Genomic DNA, 22,310 nt, shown 5'->3' on the forward strand with positions numbered 1-22,310 from the left:
CTAGGAAGAAGGACCTGGATTACTACTTCTGAAAAGAATTAGCCACCAAAAAACATATGAATAGCAGCAGAACATTGTCTGATATAGTACTGGAAGATGAGCTCCTCAGGTTGGAGATACTCAAAAGACAACTGGGGAAGAACTACCTAATCAAAGTAGAGTCGACCTTAATAACATGGATGGAGTCAAGCTTTCAGGACCTTCATTTGCTGATGTGGCACTACTCAAAATGAGAAGAACAGCTGCAAACACCCATTAATACTTGGGATGTGGAATGTATGAAGTATGAATCTAGGAAAATTGGAAATTACCAAAAATGAAATGGAAGGCATAAATGTCCATATCACAGGTATTAGCTGAAATGGACTGGTATTTACCATTTTGAATTGGACAACCACGTGATCTACTATGCCTGGAATGACAACTTGAAGAGGAATAGCTTGCATTCATTATCAAAAATAACATTTCAAAATGTACCCTTAATTACAATGCTGTCAGTAATAAGATAATATGCATACGCCTACAAGGAAGACCAGTTAATACGACTATTTTTCAAATTTACACACCAACCACTGAGGCTAAAGATGAAGAAATTGAAGATTTTTACCAACTTCTGCAGTCTGAAATTGACTGAACATGCAAACAGGATGCATTCATATTTACTGGTGATTGGAATGCAAAAGTTGGAAACAAAGAAAGATTGGTACTTGGAAAATATGGCCTTGGTGATAGACATGATGCCAACATGGTCTTCATTGCAAATATCTTTTGTCAACAACATAAATGATAACTATACTCATAAAAAAATTTTTTTTTTTTTTTATACACATGGACATCACCAGATGGAATATACAGGAATCATATTAACTACATCTGTGGAAAGAGACAATAGAAAACCTCAGTATTATCAGTAATAACAATATTATCAGTAATAATATCAGTAGTAATGGGCCAACTGCTTAACAGACCATCAACTGCTCATATGCAAGTTCAAGTTGAAGCTGAAGAAAATTAGAACAAGTCCACAAGAGCCAAAATATGACTTCCAGTATATCCCACCTGAATCTAGAGACCATTTCAAGAATGGATCTGATGCATTGAACACCAGTGACTGAAGACAAGATGACTTATGAAATGACATCAAGGACATCATACACGAAGAAAGCAAAAGGTCATTTAAAAGACAGGAAAGAAAGAAAAGACCAGAATGGATGTCAAAACATACTCTGAAACTTGCCCTTGAACGTCCAACAGCTAAAGCAAACACAAGAAATGATGAGGTAATAGAGCTGAACAAAAGATTTCAAAGGGCAGCTTGAGAAGACAAAGTATTATAATGAGATGTGCAAAGACCTGGAAATAGAAAACCAGAGTGTAAGAACAAGCTGGGCATTTCTCAAGCTGAGAGAACTGAAGAAAGAAATTGAACCCTCGAGCTGCAATACTGAAGGATAGTACCAGGAAAATATTAAAGGATGCAAGAAGCACCAAAAGCAGATCGAAGGAATACACAGAGACACATTACCAAGAAGAACTGGTCGAAGTTCAACTATTTCAAGAGATAGTACATGATGATGAATGGATGGTACTGAAGGAAGAAGTCGAATATACACTGAATGCCTAGGCAAAAAACAAGGCTCCAGGAATGGAAGGAATATCAATTGAGATGTTTCAATAAATGGATGCTGTGCTGGAGGTGATCTCTAGTCCATGCCAAAAAATTTGGAAAACAGCTACCTGGCCAACCAACTGGAAGAAATCCATATCTATGCCTATTCCCAAGAAAGGTGATCCAACCAAATGCAGAAATTATTGAATGATATCATTAATATCACATACAAGTAAAATTTTGCTGAAGATCACTCAAAAAAGGTTACAGCAGTATATCCAAAGGGAACAGTCAGAAATTCAAATGGTATTCAGAAGAGGACATGGAACCAGGGATATTATTGCTGATGTCAGATGGATCCTGGCTGAAAGCAGAGAACACCAGAAAGATGTGTGCCTATGTTTTATTGACTATGCAAAGGCATTCGACTGTGTGGATCATAACAAATTATGGATAACATTTCAAAGAATGGGAATCCCAGAACACTTAATTGTGCTCAGGAGAAACTTGTACGTAGATAAAGAGGCAGTCGTTTGAGCAGAACGAAGGGATGCTGCATGGTTTAAAATCAGGAAATGTCTGTGTCAGGGTGGTATTCTTTCATGATAACTTATTTAACCTGTATGTTGAGCAAATAATTCAAGAAGTTGAAGTATATGAAGAAGAACACAGCATCAGGATTGGAGCAAAACTCATTAACAACTTGCAATATACAAATGACATACCCTTACTTGCTGAAAGTGAAGGGCATTAAAGAGCTTCTTGATGAAGATCAAAGACCACAGCCTTCAGTATGGATTATACCTCAACATAAAGAAAACAAAAATCCTCACAACTGGACCAAGAAGCAACACAATGATAAATGGAGAAAAGATTGAAGTTGTCAAGGATTTCATTTTACTTGGATCCACAATCAACACATCGAAGAAACAGTCAAGAAATTAAAAGATGCATTGCATTGGGCAAATCGGCTGCAAACGACCTCTTTAAAATGTTAAAGAGCAAAGATGTCACCTTGAAGACTAAGGTGAGCCTGACCCATGCCATGATGTTTTCACTCACCTCATATGCATTCAAAAGCTGGACAATGAATAAGGAAGGCCGAAGAGGAATTGACTCCTTTGAATTATGGTGTTGATGAAGAATTTTGGACTGGCAAAATAATGAACAAATCTGTCTTGGAAGAAATACAACCAGAATGCTTCTTAGAAGCAAGGGTGGCAAGACTATGTCTTATATACTTAGACATGTTATCAGGAGGGATCAGTCCCTGGAGAAGGACATCAGGCTTGGTAAAGTAGAGGGTTAGTGAAAAAGAGGAAGACCCTCAACAAGAGGTACTGACAGAGCCGCTGCAACAATTGGCTCAAGCATAACAGTGATTGTGAGGATGTCGCAGGACCAGGCAGTGTTTCATTCTGTAGTAGACAGAGTCCATATTAGCTGGAATCCACTCAAAGGCACCTAACAACTAACAACACATAATATGAAATACACTAAAAACTTTCAGTTTCGTTTCTTCTGAAATTTATTTTAAAAAGTATTATAAATCCTTTCAACAAAACATATATTAACATACACTAACAAGGACATACAAACAACAAAAAGCATATACACAGTTATTTGAGACCAAGGCTATCAGAAAAGTTTAAATTGTTTTTTGAAAATTCAGTAACTAAACCTATTCCTCACTTACTATGTCGTGATCCACCATTTTGCATTTAGGATTCTACTATCCAACTATTTTATGCATTAAAGACCCTGTCGAACAGCACACCCTGGCCACCTCAGCTCATCCATGTTGTGTGTGGAGGAAAGAGAGGCGCTACCCCTGGTATATTTAACTCCAGTCTGGAACCTGCCGCGCCAGACTCTCTGGCACCTCCCAGCTAGTCCCTTCTTGCCTCTTCTCCCCTTTCTGGCTCTCTCCTGGTGCGCCTCACCCTCTGTTCCCTGCTTGCCTCGAAAGCAGTCACCCACCTGCGGATATGGGGAGCTGGTCGCAGGCGCTGGGCGGAGCTCACATCTGCAGAGCTGCCCCTGGCCCAGTCCACCATGCACCGCCCAACCTTTATTGCTCCGCTTCCCTCACTGGGTGCCCTGTGGAGCCTGAGCTGGGATGCGGGTGCCTGAGGAGGCCCAGCCAGCAGCCCGAAGCATGGATTCGGATTCTGGTGAGCAGAGTGAGGGCGAGCCACGACCCTTGAAGGTAGCGGGGGGGCCCTGGCTGGCCACCTGAGCGGGCTGGAGCCGGAGAGGAGAGGAAGCCGGGGCAGGAAATTGGCTGTCACATAATGCAGATTTTCAGATAATGACCTAGCCTTTGGAACCTACCGTGTCGATAAGTGAGGAGTGGGTATAAGGAAGTTTTCATTAACCCACTCTAGTAAAGTACAGTAAATAGAAAAAAGGTTCATTAAAAAATAAATGTTTCAGTATATGCGCCATTTGTGTTTTTATATTTGACTGGAAAAGACCACTTTTCTGTGTATGTTTTCTCGATTCTCTTTGTATCATGGAGCTCAAAAATGTCTAAGCCGGCTGCTTTGGCTTGTGGTAAAGGCATATGCAGATGTTTTATGATACTTAGTGCTCCTGAATGCCTGCAGAATCCCCGTGAACATCATAATTTCCATCACCATCTCCATCACCAATCTGAAGAAGAATTAGGAAAAAAAAAAAAATAAGACCTCAGAAAAATTGAGTAGTAGAGGGAAATCTGAAGATGTGAACTTCACAAGAAAAGTGATGGGATAATGTTGGCATGAGGTGATGACAGTGTTTCATTAGCTGCTAAGCCATTTACATTGAGATGTATGCATGTTAAATGGCGTATAAGAGAGAATATAAAGCGCTTTAAATCTGGCATCTTTTTTTGTTTTTTTTTAATAAGATTGAGAGTACGAAATTCAATTAAATGCAGTTACGCATTCAATGTCATGTTGTGGTGTAACAGCCATGGGCTTCTCAGTTCTTAAATGTGATTATTTTATGGAAAAAAAATTATATATAATAAATAAAAAGTAAACAGAAATAGAAACCTGCAAACAATGAAAATATAATAAAGGGGGATTTTAAAAATATCTAGCACTGCTTTTGTGTTTAGAACATTTGGAAATGGAATAAGTCATTATTTAAAAGCTCTAAATGTGTATATTGTGTTAACAAAATCAGAATAATAATTTAGTATAAACGGAATCCCTGGGTAGTGCAAACATTAAACTCACTGGCTGCTAACCGGAAGGTGGTTGTTTCAAGTCTACCCAGAGATGCCTCAGCAGACAGGCCTGGCGATCTACTTCTGAAAACCAGCCATTGAAAACCCGACAGAGCACAGCCCTACTCTGACACACATGGGGTCTCCATGAGTCAGAAACGACTCCATGGCAACTGTTCAATTCTGATCACTGCCAGTGATCATGAGGGTGACATAGGACTGGGCGACATTTCATTCTGTTGTATATGAGGTCACCATAAGTCAGAGTCAACTTGACAGCAGCTATCTATCTATGTGAAATTATTCACTTGATGCTTACTGTATATCATTTGCCTATATTAATTAGTAAGTTGAGTGTGCCATAGTTTATATATTTTGAGGGAAATTGGCTTCAATGACCACGTTCCATTAAGTTACTTTCTGTAATATTTATTTATTGCCCTTAATAGGAGGTATTGAATCATCTCTATAAGAATTGTAGTGTCGTTCAAAGTATTTAAAAATGCTTTTTGCTCTAAGGTACACATCAGGAAACCATCTGACAGTTATAAGAGGAATGTTCTTAATAGAATAACAAGACTCAGACTTAGTCACTGTCCCATATAGAGGTAGGGAAAGAGGGAAAAACACACTGATAATACCTGCTTTCCAATGACCTATTCTTCCCTTCTGCATTAGCCTTTTCTCTTCCTCAATTTCATGTTGCGTTTTTCCTACCATTGTGTATTTTTCTCATTATTCCCTATGCTATCATTGTCATTATTTATTTCTACATCCCTTTATATCTCTCCATCTTTTCTTGGGAAATTAATATGACTTTAAAAATACAAAATGACTTTTAGTCGATTTGGTAATTCTTGCAAGATGCTATGTTGAGATGACACAGTGGGTGGTTATCCATAAATTATAAATCTTGGTATAAAATCCTACACTGAGTACACTGAAGAATTTGTTTTAGGCTTTGCTGGAAGTAAATGAAGGTGAGCAGGTCTTGATATATATATTACTGAATGAAAGTCAGAAAGAGAAATTTCTATCTCTGTGAAATGGAAGAATTAATAAACATATGGTCAATGGTAAATAGAAAAGAACACAATTAAGATTTATTTTCCAGCTTGAACAATAGTAAATTAACATCCCTACCCTGTTTTTTTTTTTTTTTTTTTTTTTTTTACCAGTGAACAAATTTGTCTTGGAAGAAGTACCACCAGAATACTCTTTAGAAGCAAGGGTGGCAAGACTTTGTCTCACATACTTTGGACATGTTGTCAGGAGGGACCAGTCCCTGGAGAAGGACATCATGCTTGGTAAAGTAGAGGGTCAGCGAAAAAGAAGAAGTTCCTCAAGGAGATGGGTTGACGTAGTGGCTACAATGGGCTCAAGAATAACAAAAATTGTGAGGATGGCGCAGGATCAGGCAGTGTTTCTGTTGTGCATAGAGTCTCTATGAGTCGGAACTGACTTGACAGCACCTAACAACAACAACATGTTCCAGGTGATTCCAACATGTATACTTTGAGGTACTCTAATCTCATTTGAATAGAGCAATGTAGCCCTGCCACACACAGTTTTCAACTTTGTTTATTTACAATTATTCTAAAACAAATTCTTTAGGGTTTATTTATGAAAACTAAGTATTTTGAAGACTAAAAGAAAATAAAATATTTCTTATTAAAAAGTCTACTTTTAAGCAAATGTACATCTGTTGAAACTGGGGGATGGCTCCAGACTTTTGTGTTTCTTTGATAATATTTGTTAATAAAGAGATATTAACCATAATCAGAGAAATACATTTTAAAAAGCGAAGAGATGGAGATACTGAGGGGCGGGGCCAAGACGGTGGACTAGGTGGACGCTACTGCGGATCCCTCTTGCAACAAAGACTCGGAAAAACAAGTGAATCGATCACATACATAACAATCTACGAACCCTGAACAACAAACACAGATTTAGAGACGGAGAACGAACAAATATGGGGAGGCAGCGATTGTTTTCAGAGCCTGGAGCCAGCGTACCAGTCAGGTGACCTTCGGCACCCGATTTGGGGCAAAGCCCAGGGGGGCAGATGGCACAAACAAGGGGCCTAGCCCTGGCCCCCGAACTCATTCTGGGAGGGGGCCCAGCCGGTTCGCGTGGGGGGCGTGGCATCGCAGCTGGTGGGAAAAGTCCCTGGGAGGCAGTGACTGGTCTTGGAGCGGGGAGAGCAGCATTCCAGCCGGGGAGCCGTCCCACCGGGATTTTGGTGGGGCGCGGGCGCGGGGAGCAGCTCCACCCCCCTGAACTAACCCCAGGAGGGAGAGGGGGCCCAACCAGTTCGCGCAGGCGGCGTGGCGACGCAGCCCGTGGGAGAAGTCCCCAGGAGACAGTGACGGGTCTTGGAGCAGGGAGAGTGGTGTCCCAGCCGGGACGCGTGGTTGCAGACCAGGCGCGGGGAGCTGCTCCACTCACCTGAGCTGACCCCGGGGGGGAGCCCAGCTGGTTCTCAGGGGTGGCGCAGTGACGCGGCAGGCGGGACAGGGAGTCCCCGGGAGGCAGCGACTGATTTTGGAGTCGGGAGTGCACCGTCCCAGGCTGGCAGCAGAGGATCTGACCGTGACTCCAGCAGGCCAGACCCCCCGGGCAATCTCCACACAGCCAGCACACATAGGCGACGCACCCCTCGGAAATCTCAGATATAATAGTCATTCCAAGCAAGACAAGCAACTCTGGCTATATTCTGAGGTGCTACTCTCCTATCTCTCTGATCCCTCTCCCACCCTCCCCAGGCGGCTTCATTAACATCCAAATAGCCTGAGCCAGAGGGAGAACTCTGATAGGGATCTGACTGCATTTTTTTTTTGAGCGGATTTTCTGGAAAAACTAGTTTCCCAGTGATGGCTCGGAGACAGCAGTCCATATCAAACCACATGAAGAAGCAGACCATGACAGCTTCTCCAACCCCCCAAACAAAAGAATCAAAATCTTTCCCAAATGAAGATACAATCCTGGAATTATCAGATACAGAATATAAAAAACTAATTTACAGAATGCTTAAAGATATCACAAACGAAATAAGGCACACTGCAGAAAAAGCCAAGGAACACACCAATAAAAGTGTTGAAGAACTCAAAAAGATTATTCAAGAACATAGGGGAAAAATTAATAAGTTGCAAGAATCCATAGAGAGACAGCATGTAGGAATCCAAAAGATTAACAATAAAATTACAGAATTAGACAACACAATAGGAGGTCAGAGGAGCAGACTCGAGCAATTAGAATGCAGACTGGGACATCTGGAGGACCAGGGAATCAACACCAACATAGCTGAAAAAAAATCAGATAAAAGAATTAAAAAAAATGAAGAAACCCTAAGAATCATGTGGGACTCTATCAAGAAGGATAACTCGTGGGTGATTGGAGTCTCAGAACAGGGAGGGGGGACAGAAAACACAGAGAAAATAGTTGAAGAACTCCTGACACAAAACTTCCCTGACATCATGAAAGACGAAAGGATATCTATCCAAGATTCTCATCGAACCCCATTTAAGATTGATCCAAAAAGAAAAACACCAAGACATATTATCATCAAACTCGCCAAAACCAAAGATAAAGAGAAAATTTTAAAAGCAGCCAGGGATAAAAGAAAGGTCTCCTTCAAGGGAGAATCAATAAGAATAAGTTCAGACTACTCAGCAGAAACCATGCAGGCAAGAAGGGAATGGGACGACATATACAGAACACTGAAGGAGAAAAACTGCCAGCCAAGGATCATATATCCAGCAAAACTCTCTCTGAAATATGAAGGCAAAATTAAGATATTTACAGACAAATACAAGTTTAGAGAATTTGCAAAAACCAAACCAAAGCTACAAGAAATACCAAAGGATATTGTTTGGTCAGAAAAACAATAATATCAGATACCAGCACAATACAAGGTCACAAAACAGAATGTCCTGATATCAACTCAAATAGGGAAATCACAAAAATAAACAAATTAAGATTAATTAAAAAAAAAATACACATAACAGGGAATCATGGAAGTCAATAGGTAAAAGATCACAATAATCAAAAAGAGGGACTAAATACAGGAGGCATTGAACTGCCATATGGAGAGTGATACAAGGCGATATAGAACAATACAAGTTAGGTTTTTACTTAGAAAAATAGGGGTAAATAATAAGGTAACCACAAAAAGGTATAACAACTCTATAACTCAAGATAAAAGCCAAGAAAAACGTAACGACTCAACTAACATAAAGTCAAACACTATGAAAATGAGGATCTCACAATTTACTAAGAAAAACGCCTCAGCACAAAAAAGTATGTGGAAAAAAGAAATTGTCAACAACACACATGAAAAGGCATCAAAATGACAGCACTAAAAACTTATTTATCTATAATTATGCTGAATGTAAATGGACTAAATGCACCAATAAAGAGACAGAGAGTCACAGACTGGATAAAGAAACACGATCCATCTATATGCTGCCTACAAGAGACACACCTTAGACTTAGAGACACAAACAAACTAAAACTCAAAGGATGGAAAAAAATATATCAACCAAACAATAAGCAAAAAAGAAGAGGAGTAGCAATATTAATTTCTGACAAAATAGACTTTAGACTTAAATCCACCACAAAGGATAAAGAAGGACACTATATAATGATAAAAGGGACAATTGATCAGGAAGACATAACCATATTAAATATTTATGCACCCAATGACAGGGCTGCAAGATACATAAATCAAATTTTAACAGAATTGAAAAGTGAAATAGATACCTCGACAATTACAGTAGGAGACTTCAACACACCACTTTCGGAGAAGGACAGGACATCCAGTAAGAAGCTCAATAGACACACGGAAGATCTAATTACAACAATCAACCAACTTGACCTCATTGACTTATACAGAACTCTCCACCCAACTGCTGCAAAATATACTTTTTTTTTCTAGTGCACATGGAACATTCTCTAGAATAGACCACATATTAGGTCATAAAACAAACCTTTGCAGAGTCCAAAACATCGAAATATTACAAAGCATCTTCTCAGACCACAAGGCAATAAAACTAGAGATCAATAACAGAAAAACTAGGGAAAAGAAATCAAATACTTGGAAAATGAACAATACCCTCCTGAAAAAAGACTGGGTTATAGAAGACATCAAGGAGGGAATAAGGAAATTCATAGAAAGCAACGAGAATGAAAATACTTCCTATCAAAACCTCTGGGACACAGCAAAAGCAGTGCTCAGAGGCCAATTTATATCGATAAATGCACACATACAAAAAGAAGAAAGAGCCAAAATCAGAGAACTGTCCCGACAACTTGAACAAATAGAAAGTGAGCAACAAAAGAACCCATCAGGCACCAGAAGAAAACAAATAATAAAAATTAGAGCTGAACTAAATGAGTTAGAGAACAGAAAAACAATTGAAAGAATTAACAAAGCCAAAAGCTGGTTCTTCGAAAAAATTAACAAAATTGATAAACCATTGGCTAGACTGACTAAAGAAATACAGGAAAGGAAACAAATAACCCGAATAAGAAACGAGAAGGACCACATCACAACAGAACCAAATGAAATTAAAAGAATCATTTCAGATTATTATGAAAAATTGTACTCTAACAAATTTGAAAACCTAGAAGAAATGGATGAATTCCTGGAAAAACACTACCTACCTAAACTAACACATTCAGAAGTAGAACAACTAAATAGACCCATAACAAAAAAACAGATTGAAACGGTAATCAAAAAACTCCCAACAAAAAAAAGCCCTGGCCCGGACGGCTTCACTGCAGAGTTCTACCAAACTTTCAGAGAAGAGTTAACACCACTACTTCTGAAGGTATTTCAAAGCATAGAAAATGACGGAATACTACCCAACTCATTCTATGAAGCCACCATCTCCCTGATACCAAAACCAGGTAAAGACATTACAAAAAAAAAGAAAATTATAGACCTATATCCCTCATGAACATAGAAGCAAAAATCCTCAACAAAATTCTAGCCAATAGAATCCAACAACACATCAAAAAAATAATTCACCATGATCAAGTGGGATTTATATCAGGTATGCAAGGCTGGTTTAATATCAGAAAAACCATTAATGTAATCTATCACATAAATAAAACAAAAGATAAAAACCACGTGATCTTATCAATTGATGCAGAAAAGGCATTTGACAAAGTCCAACACCCATTTATGATAAAAACTCTTACCAAAATAGGAATTGAAGGAAAATTCCTCAACATAATAAAGGGCATCTATGCAAAGCCAACAGCCAATATCACTCTAAATGGAGAGAACCTGACAGCATTTCCCTTGAGAACGGGAGCCAGACAAGGATGCCCTTTATCACCGCTCTTATTCAACATCGTGCTAGAAGTCCTAGCCAGGGCAATTAGGCTAGACAAAGAAATAAAAGGCATCCGGATTGGCAAGGAGGAAGTAAAATTATCTCTATTTGCAGATGACATGATTATATACACAGAAAACCCTAAGGAATCCTCCAGAAAACTACTGAAACTAATAGAAAAGTTTGGCAGAGTCTCAGGTTATAAAATAAACATACAAAAATCACTTGGATTCCTCTACATCAACAAAAAGAACACCGAAGAGGAAATAACCAAATCAATACCATTCACAGTAGCCCCCAAGAAGATAAGATACTTAGGAATAAATCTTACCAAGGATGTAAAAGACCTATACGAAGTATAAACTACAAAGCTCTACTACAAGAAATTAAAAGGACATACTTAAGTGGAAAAACATACCTTGCTCATGGATAGGAAGACTTAACATAGTAAAAATGTCTATTCTACCAAAAGCCATCTATACATTTAACGCACTTCCGATCCAAATTCCAATGTCATATTTTAAGGGGATAGGGAAAAAAATCACCAATTTCATATGGAAGGGAAAGAAACCCCGGATAAGCAAAGCATTACTGAAAAAGAAGAAGAAAGTGGGAGGCCTCACTCTACCTGATTTCAGAACCTATTATACAGCCACAGTAGTCAAAACAGCCTGGTACTGGTACAACAACAGGCACATAGACCAATGGAACAGAATTGAGAACCCAGATATAAATCCATCCACGTATGAGCAGCTGATATTTGACAAAGGACCAGTGTCAGTTAATTGGGTAAAAGACAGTCTTTTTAACAAATGGTGCTGGCATAACTGGATATCCATTTGCAAAAGAATGAAACAGGACCCATACCTCACACCATGCACAAAAACTAACTCCAAGTGGATCAAAGACCAAAACATAAAGACTAAAACGATAAAGATCATGGAAGAAAAAATGGGGACAACCCTAGGAGCCCTAATACAAGGCATAAACAGAATACAAAACATTACCAAAAATGATGAAGAGTAACCCGATAGCTGGGAGCTCCTAAAAATCAAACACCTATGCTCATCTAAAGACTTCACCATAAGAGTAAAAAGACCACCTACAGACTGGGAAAGAATTTTCAGCTATGACATCTCAGACCAGCGCCTGATCTCCAAAATCTACATGATTCTGTCAAAACTCAACCACAAAAAGATAAACAACCCAATCAAGAAGTGGGCAAAGGATATGAACACACATTTCACTAAAGAAGATATTCAGACAGTTAACAGATACATGAGAAAATGCTCTCGATCATTAGCCATTAGAGAAATGCAAATTAAAACTATGATGAGATTCCATCTCACACCAGCAAGGCTGGCATTAATCCAAAAAACACAAAATAATAAATGTTGGAGAGGCTGCGGAGAGATTGGAACTCTTATACACTGCTGGTGGGAATGTAAAATGGTACAACCACTTTGAAAATCTATCTGGCGTTATCTTAAACAGTTAGAAATAAAACTACCATACAACCCAGAAATCACACTTCTCGGAATATACCCTAGAGATACAAGAGCCTTCACACAAACAGATATATGCACACCCATGTTTATTGCAGCTCTGTTTACAATAGCAAAAAGCTGGAAGCAACCAAGGTGTCCATCAACGGATGAATGGGTAAATAAATTGTGGTATGTTCACACAATGGAATACTACGCATCGATAAAGAACAGTGACGAATCTCTGAAACATTTCATAACATGGAGGAACCTGGAAGGCATTATGCTGAGCGAAATCAGTCAGAGGCAAAAGGACAAATATTGTATAAGACCACTATTATAAGATCTTGAGAAATAGTAAAAACTGAGAAGAACACATACTTTTGTGGTTACGAAGGGGGGAGGGAGGGAGGGAGGGAGAGGGTTTTTTATTGATTAATCAGTAGATAAGAACTGCTTTGGGTGAAGGGAAAGACAACACTCAATACATGGAAGGTCAGCTCAATTGGACTGGACCAAAAGCAAAGAAGTTTCCGGGATAAAATGAATGCTTCAAAGATCAGCGGAGCAGGGGCGGGGGTCTGGGGTACATGGTTTGCGGGGACTTCTAAGTCAATTGGCAAAATAATTCTATTATGAAAACATTCTGCATCTCACTTTGAAATGTGGCGTCTGGGGTCTTAAATGCTAAGAAGCGGCCATCTAAGATGCAGCAATTGGTCTCAACCCACCAGGAGCAAAGGAAAATGAAGAACACCAAGGTCACACGACAACTAGGAGCCCAAGAGACAGAAGGGGCCACATGAACCAGAGACCTACAACATCCTGAGACCAGAAGAACTAGTTGGTGCCCAGCCACAACCGATGACTGCCCTGACAGGGAGCACAACAGAGAACCCCTGAGGGAGCAGGAGATCAGTGGGATGCAGACCCCAAATTCTCATAAAAAGACCATACTTAATGGTCTGACTGAGACTGGAGGAATCCCGGCGGCCATGCTCCCCAGACCTTCTGTCGGCACAGGACAGGAACCATCCCTGAAGACAACTCATCAGACATGGAAGGGTCTGGTCAGCGGGCGGGAGAGAGATGCTGATGAAGAGTGAGCTAATTCTATCAGGTGGACACTTGAGAGTGTGTTGGCAGCTCTTGTCTGGAGGGGGGATGGGAGGACAGAGAGAGAGGGAAGCTGGCAAAATTGTCACGAAAGGAGAGACTGAAAGGGCTGACTCAATAGGGGAAGAGCAGGTGGGAGTACAGAGTAAGATGTATGTAAACTTATATGTGACAGACTGATTGGATTTGTAAACGTTCACTTGAAGCTTAATAAAAGTTAATAAAAAAAAGGGAAGAGATAAAAATCAGAAAAGTTGTGGCTGATAAATGGAATGTATATGTTTTAAGAATTTCCTAGAGTTATGAGTTCTCTCAAAACTCAAAAAAAAAAAAAATACAGTCAGTTTCTTATTTCTAATGTGAGTTTGAAATCTTTTTAGTCAGATAGAACTTACTTACACTGATATGTCTCCATTATGACTCCACTTTGAAGATAATAATCATTTTCTCTGTGACTACAACACCATTCAAATCTAGGAAGTATTAACCTATGAAGACTAAAATATTTACTTAATCTGCCTTAAAATGGAAAGGTGTAATAGAAATGGTAAAGACATAAAAAGTGACACTGTGCTATAGATCAAGTTTTTTCAAAGGTATTAAAAAAGTGTAAAAAATAAATTGATGACATTGATGTTAAATTTATTTTAAAGTGGATACATTTTAAAAAGACCATTCGAAACAAAAACATATCTCTGAGTGACGAGCTCCGATGAGTTAAAAATAGAGCACCCTCTAGTTCATTAATCAATGGATGTCCCAGAGCAAAATAAAATAAAATCATTTGGCAAGATTTAAATGGATGTATGGGCAGGAAGCCCTGACCAAAGGAAGCTCAAAAGAACAGGCTCTTAAAAAATATGGAAAGGGGAGTGTCTTAGTCATCTAGTGCTGCCATAACAGAAATACCACAAGTGGATGGCGTTAACAAAGAAAAGTTTATTCTCTCACAGTCGAGTAGGCTCCAAGTCCAAATTCAGGATATTAGCTCCAGGGGAAAGCTTCTCTCTCTGTGGCTCTGGAGGAAGGTCCTTGTGATGCATCAGTCTTCCCTTGGTCTGGGAGCATCTCAGCGCAGGAACCTCAGGTCTAAAGGACGTGCTCTGCTCCCGGCACTGCTTTCTTGGTGGTATGAGGTCCCCCTTTCTGCTCACTTCCCTTTCCTTTTATCTCTTGAGAGATAAAAGATGGCGTTGGCCACACCCCAGGGAAACCCCCTCTGCATTGGCTCAGGAAGGTGACCTGAGTAAGGATGATGTTACAATCCCACCTTAATCCTCTCAACATAAAATTACAATCACAAAATGGAGGACAACCATGCGACACTGGGAATCATGGTCTTACCAAGTTGATATACAAATTTTGGGGGGGATACAATTCAATCCATGACAGGAAGAGAAGTAAAAAAGAGTGACAGAAATGGTTAAGTGCTGGACTACTAGCCTAAAGTCAGCAGTATGAAACTATCCAGAGGCACCTCGAAAGGCAGGCCTGGTGATCTGCTTCCAAAAGGTCATAGCCTTGAAAACCCTATGGAGAAGTTCTACTCTGCACATGTGGGGTCATCATGAGTGGAAATCAACGGCAGCTAACAACAACAGGAAATTACAGATTCACAGTTTTAAAATAGAGCTCTTTGAAAATAGCAGCAATTTTGAAGTTCGTAAATATCTAAAAGTACCATGAGTGTATTTACTCAAAAGGAATAGTAAAGGAGATTGTAATGACTAGTTTTGTAGTATAGTGTTTGTGGACTATTACTTTGTAGTTGATTGCAGGAGAAGACTATGAAATAATAAGTGTTCGGAATGAGTACTTGAGTGTCCCAGAGATAGTATTTCAATAATCTATTAAACTATATAACTCAATTAATATATAATATAAACCAGTTGCCATCGAGTTGATTTTGACTCATAGTGACCCTATAGGAGAAAGTAGAGGTGTCGCATAGGGTTTCCAAGGAAAGGCTGGTGGATTTGAACTGCCGACTTTTTGGTTAGCAGCCTTAGATCTTAACCACTGCACCACCAGGGTTTGTGCCACCAAAATTCCTTTAATATATAATTTATATAGTTTAATATATATAATAAATATATAAATAAACAATTCTGTTTTACAAATTGATGTTTTCAAGCATGCCGCATAATGATTTGACTTCATAATATTTGAACAGAGTCGTCTAATCATGGCCATGTGAATTATCATTGATCTTTCCTTCCCAAAAGAGATTATAACCAAGAAACCTAAATCCATTGCCGTCGAGTCAATTCCAACTCATATGACTCTATAGGACAGAGTAGAACTGCCCCATAGAGTTTCCAAGGAGCAGCTGGTGGATTCAAACTGTCGACCTTTTAGTTAGCAGCCAGCTAGCTGTTACTTTTTTTTTTTTCCTATAGCTAATTTTTAAATATACTTCTTTAAATGTTTTTCACTGGGTCTGGGTTAAATGTTTTTACCTCATAAATTTTTAGAGCAGTATTTATATCATTTATAATGGCATATCAATTGTGAACATTGTAACACGAAGGTATCTTCAATGTTCGAGTTCAATTACTGGACATTTTAATCAAGGGCAGTTACATAGCTTCAGCTCAAAACAGTATAGCATTTCCTACCAACCTGGCACTGGGATTCTCATAAATTTATTTTAACCACCTCTATGTCACATTTCAGATTTACACATGCTACTCCTTATCAAGACTATCACTCAACCTTCAAGTTTTATTCTACTTCGTAAAGCACTGGCCCTACTTTCATCATGTTTTGGTGCATTCCTACATGATTGATAAAGCAAACTCAAGCTATCAATGAAATCAATATGAGAATGATGATGCTAACATAATGACTCCAACTTGATTGAGCATATTGCTTTTTCTAGCTGCTGGATATAGATTAAATTATATAAGTTATTGTTATATTTATCATCATTAATGTTTTTATGCAGTAACAATTTATCAGTAGTAATAGAATTTTATTTGCCATTACACTAACATTTTAAGTTTTACAAAGTTATTCATTCCATTTTTTTTAATTTTTAACATTATTTGCCATTACACTAACATTTTAAGTTTTACAAAGTTATTCATTCCATTTTTTTTTTTTAATTTTTAACATAGTAACTAAATCTGAATGTCTTCCTTACAGCTATTTGTAGGAGGAACTAATTGCTGACATAAATGAGCATCTTCTGTGATTTTTATATTTCCCCACAATTGCCCTTCCCTCAATCCTATATCCAGTGTGATCAGAATTATCTTTCTGAAAAAAAAAAAAATACTGATCTTGTCATTGTGCTGCTTAAACTTCATGAAGAATATTCCATTTTAACTAATATTAAATTAAAACACCTTCACGTGTATTTCAGGGAGCTCTGTGACCCACCCTCTGTTTTCCTCTTCAATCTCATCTTTATGGAGAAGTCATAAACACCTGTTTAATTACTTTCATGCACAAAAAACTTTCTCTGAACCTTTCCAAGGGGTTTTATTTATTTATTTATATTTTTTATTAACTTTTATTGAGCTTCAAGTGAACGTTTACAAATCAAGTCAGTCTGTCACATATAAGTTTATATACACCTTACTCCGTACTCCCACTTGCTCTCCCCCTAATGAGTCAGCCCTTCCAGTCTTTCCTTTCATGACAATTTTGCCAGCTTCCAACTCTCTCTATCCTCCTATCCCCCCTCCAGACAGGAGATGCCAACACAGTCTCGTGTCCACCTGATATAATTAGCTCACTCTTCATCAGCATCTCTCTCCTACCCACTGTCCAATCCCTTTCATGTCTGATGCGTTGTCTTCGGGAATGGTTCCTGTCCTGGGCCAACAGAAGGTTTGGGGACCATGACTGCCAGGATTCCTCTAGTCTCAGTCAGACCATTAAGTATGGTCTTTTTATGAGAATCTGGGGCCTGCATCCCACTGATCTCCTGCTCCCTCGGGGGTTCTCTGTTGTGCTCCCTGTCAGGGCAGTCATTGATTGTGACCGGGCACCAACTAGTTCTTCTGGTCTCAGGATGATGTAGGTCTCTGGTTCATGTGGCCCTTTCTGTCTCTTGGGCTCTTAGTTATCGTGTGACCTTGGTGTTCTTCATTCTCCTTTGATCCAGGTGGGTTGAGACCAATTGATGCATCTCAGATGGCGCTTGTTAGCATTTAAGACCCCAGACGCCACATTTCAAAGTGGGATGCAGAATATTTTCATAATAGAATTATTTTGCCAATTGACTTAGAAGTCCCCTTAAACCATGGTCCCCAAACCCCCGCCCTTGCTCCGCTGATCTTTGAAGCATTCATTTTATCCCGGAAACTTCTTTGCTTTTGGTCCAGTCCAGTTGAGCTGACCTTCCGTGTATTGAGTATTGTCCTTCCCTTCACCTAAAGCAGTTCTTATCTACTAACTAATCAGTAAAAAACCCTCTCCCTCCCTCCCTCCCTCCCCCTCCCCGTAACCACAAAAGTATGTGTTCTTCTCAGTTTATACTATTTCTCAAGATCTTTTAATAGTGGTCTTATACAACATTTGTCCTTTTGCCTCTGACTAATTTCGCTCAGCATAATGCCTTCCAGGTTCCTCCATGTTATGAAATGCTTCACAGATTCGTCACTGTTCTTTATCGATGTGTAGTATTCCATTGTGTAAATATACCACAATTTACTCATTCATCCATTGATGGACACCTTGGTTGCTTCCAGCTTTTTGCTACTGTAAACAGAGCTGCAATAAACATGGGTGTGCATATATCTGTTTGTGTGAAGGCTCTTATTTTTCTAGGGTATATTCCGAAGAGTGGGATTTCTGGGTTGTATGGTAGTTCTATTTCTAACTGTTTAAGATAAAGCCAGATAGACTTCCAAAGTGGTTGTACAATTTTACATTCCCACCAGCAGTGTATAAGAGTTCCAAACTCTCCGCAGCCTCTCCAACATTTACTATTTTGTGTTTTTTGGATTAATGCCAGCCTTGTTGGAGTGAGATGGAATCTCATCGTAGTTTTAATTTGCATTTCTCTAATGGCTAATGATCGAGAGCATTTTCTCATGTATCTGTTAGCTGCCTGAATATCTTCTTTAGTGAAGTGTGTGTTCATATCCTTTGCCCACTTCTTGATTGGGTTGTTTGTCTTTTTGTGGTTGAGTTTTGACAGAATCATATAGATTTTAGAGATCAGGCACTGGTCTGAGATGTCATAGCTGAAAATTCTTTCCCAGTCTGTAGGTGGTCTTTTTACTCTTTTGGTGAAGTCTTTAGATGAGCATAGGTGTTTGATTTTTAGGAGCTCCCAGTTATCGGGTTTCTCTTCATCATTTTTGGTAATGTTTTGTATTCTGTTTATGCCTTGTATTAGGGCTCCTAAGGTTGTCCCTATTTTTTCTTCCATGATCTTTATCGTTTTAGTCTTTATGTTTTGGTCTTTGATTCACTTGGGGTTAGTTTTTGTGCATGGTGTGAGGTATGGGTCCTGTTTCATTCTTTTGCAAATGGATATCCAGTTATGCCAGCACCATTTGTTAAAAAGACTGTCTTTTACCCAATTAACTGACACTGGTCCTTTGTCAAATATCAGCTGCTCATATGTGGATGCATTTATATCTGGATTCTCAATTCCGTTCCACTGGTCTATATGTCTGTTGTTGTACCAGTACCAGGCTGTTTTGACTACTGTGGCTGTATAATAGGTTCTGAAATCAGGTAGAGTGAGGCCTCCCACTTTCTTCTTCTTTTTCAGTAATGCTTTGCTTGTCCGAGGCTTCTTTCCCTTCCATATGAAGTTGGTGATTTGTTTCTCCATCACATTAAAAAATGACATTGGAATTTGGATCGGAAGTGCATTGTATGTATAGATGACTTTTGGTAGAATAGACATTTTTACTATGTTAAGTGTTCCTATCCATGAGCAAGGTATGTTTTTCCACTTAAGTATGTCCTTTTTAATTTCTTGTTGTAGTGCTTTGTAGTTTTCTTTGTATAGGTCTTTTACATCTTTGGTAAGATTTATTCCTAAGTATTTTATCTTCTTGGGGGCTACTGTGAATGGTATTGATTTGGTTATTTCCTCTTCGATGTTCTTTTTGTTGATGTAGAGGAATCCAAGTGATTTTTGTATGTTTATCTTATAATCTGAGACTCTGCCAAACTCTTCTATTAGTTTCAGTAGTTTTCTGGAGGATTCCTTAGGGTTTTCTGTGTATAAGATCATGTCATCTGCAAATAGAGATAATTTTACTTTCTCCTTGCCAATCCGGATGCCCTTTATTTCTTTGTCTAGCCTAATTTCTCTGGCTGGGACTTCTAGCACAATGTTGAATAAGAGCGGTGATAAAGGGCGTCCTTGTCTGGTTCCCATTCTCAAGGGAAATGCTTTCAGGCTCTCTCCATTTAGAATAATGTTGGCTGTTGGCTTGATGCCCTTTATTTTGTTCAGGAATTTTCCTTGTATTCCTATTTTGCTGAGAGTTTCTATCATAAATGGGTGTTGGACTTTGTCAAATGCCTTTTCTGCATCAATTCATAAGATCATGTGGTTTTTGTCTTTTGTTTTATTTGTATGGTGGATTACATTAATGGTTTTTCTAATATTAAACCAGCCTTGCATACCTGGTATAAATCCCACTTGGTCGTGGTGAATTATTTTTTTGATATGTTGTTGAGTTCTATTGGCTAGAATTTTGTTGAGGATTTTTCATCTATGTTCATGAGGGATATAGGTCTGTAATTTTCTTTTTTTGTGATGTCTTTACCTGGTTTTGGTATCAGGGAGATGGTGGCTTCACAGAATGAGTTAGGTAGTATTCCGTCATTTTCTATGCTTTGAAATAACCTTTAGTAGTAGTGGTGCTAACTCGTCTCTGAAATTTTGGTAGAACTTTGCAGTATAGCCATCCAGGCCAGGGCTTTTTTTGAGGGGGGAGTTTTTTGATTACCGTTTCAATTTCTTTTTTTGTTATGGGTCTATTTAGTTGTTCTACTTCTGAATGTGTTAGTTTAGGTAGGTAGTGTTTTTCTAGGAATTCATCCATTTCTTCTAGGTTTGCAAATTTGTTAGAGTACAATTATTCGTAATAATCTGATATGATTCTTTTAATTTCAGTTGGTTCTGTTGTGATGTGGCCCATCTCGTTTCTTATTCGGGTTATTTGTTTCCTTTCCTGTATTTCTTTAGTCAGTCTAGCCAATGGTTTATCAATTTTGTTAATTTTTTCAAAGAACCAGCTTTTGGCTTTGTTAATTCTTTCAATTGTTTTTCTGTTCTCTAATTCGTTTAGTTCAGCTCTAATTTTTATTATTTGTTTTCTCCTGGTGCCTGATGGATTCTTTTGTTGCTCACTTTCTATTTGTTCAAGTTGTCGGGACAGTTCTCTGATTTTGGCTCTTTCTTCTTTTTGTATGTGTGCATTTATCGATATAAATTGGCCTCTGAGCACTGCTTTTGCTGTGTCCCAGAGGTTTTGATAGGAAGTATTTTGATTCTCGTTGTATTCTATGAATTTCCTTATTCCCTCCTTAATGTCTTCTATAACCTAGTCTTTTTTCAGGAGGGTATTGTTCAGTTTCCATGTATTTGATTTCTTTTTCCTAATTTTTCTGTTATTGATTTCCACTTTTATGGCCTTGTGGTCTGAGAAGACGCTTTGCAATATTTCGATGTTTTGGATTCTGCAAAGGTTTGTTTTATGACCTAATATGTGGTCTATTCTAGAGAATGTTCCATGTGCGCTAGAAAAAAAAGTATACTTTGCAGCAGTTGGGTGGAGAGTTCTGTATAAGTCAATGAGGTCAAGTTGGTTGATTGTTGTAATTAGGTCTTCTGTGTCTCTATTGAGCTTCTTACTAGATGTCCTGTCCTTCTCCAAAAGTGGTGTGTTGAAGTCTCCTACTATAATTGTGGAAGTGTCTATCTCACTTTTCAGTTCTGTTAAAATTTGATTAATGTATCTTGCAGCCCTGTCATTGGGTGCATAAATATTTAATATGGTTATATCTTCCTGGTCAATTGTCCCTTTTATCATTATATAGTGTCCTTCTTTATCCTTTGTGGTGGATTTAAGTCTAAAGCCTATTTTGTCAGAAATTAATATTGCTACTCCTCTTCTTTTTTGCTTATTGTTTGCTTGATATATTTTTTTCCATCCTTTGAGTTTTAGTTTGTTTGTGTCTCTAAGTCTAAGGTGTGTCTCTTGTAGGCAGCATATAGACGAATCGTGTTTCTTTATCCAGTCTGAGACAGTCTGTCTCTTTATTGGTGCATTTAGTCCATTTACATTCAGGGTAATTATAGATAAGTAAGTGTTTAGTGTTGTCATTTTGATTCCTTTTTATGTGTGTTGTTGACAATTTCATTTTTCCACTTACTTTTTTGTGCTGAGACGTTTTTCTTTGTAAATTGTGAGATCCTCATTTTCATAGTATTTGACTTTATGTTTGCTGAGTGGTTACGTTTTTCTTGGTTTTTATTTTGAGTTATGGAGTTGTTATATATCTTTGTGGTTACCTTAATGTTTACCCCTATTTTTCTAAGTAAAAACCTAACTTGTATT

This window comes from Loxodonta africana, chromosome 2 (assembly GCF_030014295.1).
Source record: "Loxodonta africana isolate mLoxAfr1 chromosome 2, mLoxAfr1.hap2, whole genome shotgun sequence".
NCBI lineage: Eukaryota > Metazoa > Chordata > Mammalia > Proboscidea > Elephantidae > Loxodonta > Loxodonta africana.